The sequence below is a fragment of the Marmota marmota genome, unplaced genomic scaffold (genome assembly GCF_001458135.2).
Source record: "Marmota marmota marmota unplaced genomic scaffold, marMar, whole genome shotgun sequence".
Lineage (NCBI taxonomy): Eukaryota > Metazoa > Chordata > Mammalia > Rodentia > Sciuridae > Marmota > Marmota marmota.
This window is the reverse complement of record NW_026000660.1, coordinates 1-2,478: the sequence shown is the minus strand read 5'-3', so window position 1 is coordinate 2,478 and position 2,478 is coordinate 1. Positions and strand designations below refer to the sequence as shown.

Sequence of the window (2,478 nt, the reverse complement as noted above, 5' to 3'; positions counted from 1 at the left end):
TCTCTCTATATATATATATATATATATATATATATATATATATATATATTCCTTTCATTTCTAAGATCACAGGTACCCTCACATTCTGAGAACCTCAAGTCTACCCTCTGTCAGTTCTGTATAAAAAGTTTATTGTCAGCCTAGATGACACCTGAATCTCTAACTCACTAAGGGCTATCAACAGAAATCTCTATTACATTCTAACAATTCATATTTCTTCTATACTAACAAGGGTTCTTAAAGAGGATTTTTTTTCTATGCCATGGCATTTATTGCTTTCCTTTTCATTCAAACATTAATGGCACTATTAGGACTTTCTATGAAACCAGCAAGTAGTTTATTTTTTTGTTGGTGCTTTATAGTTGTACATAATGATGGATTTGTTGTTACATATTTGTACATGAACACAATATAACAATATAATTTAGTCAATATCACTCCCCAGCACTCCCCCTCCCTCTACTTCTCCCAATCCCTAGGGGATTGTTTCTTCATAAAGGACACACCTATCTGAAACTAGATAATCAAATTTACAACTTTGGAACATTATCCAGTTAAGCAAGAGCACATCTTGCGACATAATTTTATGCATTCTAGTTTGGAAACGCCCCCTGGTGGACAAACTAGTATAGTTAACATTATAACAACCAGGGCTGAGGGTGTAGCTCAGTAGAGAGCACTTGCTTACAGTCCCCTGATAATCATTAGAGCGAGCCCAGAGGGTTAACATGCCCTCCAGTTGGGTCTACTCCATTATGAAAACCAGCCAAAATAGACTGTGATAACTTCACCACCTTTTACTCTTGGCTTTTCTGCTGCCCTACCTTAAAAAAAAAATCACGATACAATCATTAATAGAAAAATATTCAGGCTGGAGTTGTAGCTCAGGGGTTAAGAGCCCATGGGTTCAATTTCCCAATACCAAGAAGAGAGAGAGAGAGAGAGAGAGAGAGAGAAATATTTATTGTTCCAATTCATGTTATTATGCTGTCCAAGTTATTAGCTACTATAATGGCGAAATATTTTGGGAAAATGCATGGGAGCGGTAATGAACCTATGCAATGACAGGAAGTAAGTAATTAGTATGTCCATTCTCCAGCAGCACATAATACTTAATCCCCACTGGAAAAAGTGTTTTTAATGTATATATATTTAGTTGTAGTTGGACACTATATTTTTATTTTATTTATTTATCCTTATGTGGTGCTGAGGATCGAACCCAGCGCCTGGCACATGCTAGGTGAGCGTTCTACTGCGCAGCCACAATTTCAGCCCCAACAGGAAAATTATTAAACCAAAATTCCATATATCAAACAAGAATGCAGTAGGTATGTAATTATTTGAAAAAAGTAAAAATTTTATAAAATAAATATATAGTTATATATATTAATCTCCTTTAATATATTTTTTAATTTTTAAAAAATATTTATTTCTTTTAATTGTACACAGTATCTTTGTTTTATTTATTTATTTTTGTGTGGTGCTGAGGATCAAACCCAAGGCCTCGCATGTGCTAGGCTAGCGCTCTACAGCTGAGCCACAAACCCCAGCCCCTATTTTTAAAATTTTTAGTTAAATTATTTTGTTTACTTGTGTTTATGTGGTGCTGAGGATCAAATCCAGTGCCTCATGTGTACAAAGCAAGTGCTCTGCCACTGAGCCACAAACCCAGCCCTATATATTAATCTTTAAAAACAATTTTTTTAGTTGTAGGTGGGCACAATACCTTTATTTTACTTTTTTTTTTTAACATGGTGGTGAGGATCAAACCCAGTACCTCACATATTACCACTGAGCTAAAGCTCTAGCCTGTACCCCCCAACACAATTATTTATTTATTTATATGTATATTCATGACTGTTTCTTTCTCCCCAACCCTAAGGGCCACAATTATCTATAGTCAATGAGACAAATCAGGTTATTTAACTTGTGGTGGCCCTGTGTGCAATGGCTGCATACAGTAGACTCTTCGGTAGCATACACAGCTTTAATGGGTATCCTAAGGGACCTTAGAGACAGTCCTTCCTATTGTACATTCATGCGTCTGATCTTCTGCTTTTCCCAGTCTAGGCTCCAGACAAGTATGCAGGTGCCTTTGAGAAGCCCCAAGGCACAGTGGCAAGGATTTACTTTGGCCAACCCATAGTATCCATCTGCACCAAGCTGAAAAACAAGCAGCATATGATGGAGGCCCTAAATAGGGCCAAGTTCTATTTCCATGGCTACCAGGAGATCCACATTTCAAAAAAGTAGGGGTTTACCAAGTTCAATGCAGATGAATTTGAAGACGCTACTGAGAAGCAGCTTATCAATGATGTGTATAGGGTCAAATACTTCCCCAATTGCAGTCTCCTGGTCAAATAGCAGGCCCTGCCCTCATGAGAATTCCACTGTGATACCCTCTCCTAAATCATGCCCGCTGATAAATTTTACTTCCTTTCAAAAAAAAAAAAAAAAAAAAAAAAAAAAAAAAAAAAA

At 36.6% G+C, this 2,478-nt stretch overlaps 1 pseudogene; it reads left to right on the top strand.

The window, feature by feature from the left end:
- The first annotated feature begins 1,894 nt into the window (after window positions 1-1,894).
- LOC125614541 lies at window positions 1,895-2,021 on the top strand (annotated as a pseudogene).
- Window positions 2,022-2,478: the final 457 nt, after the last annotated feature.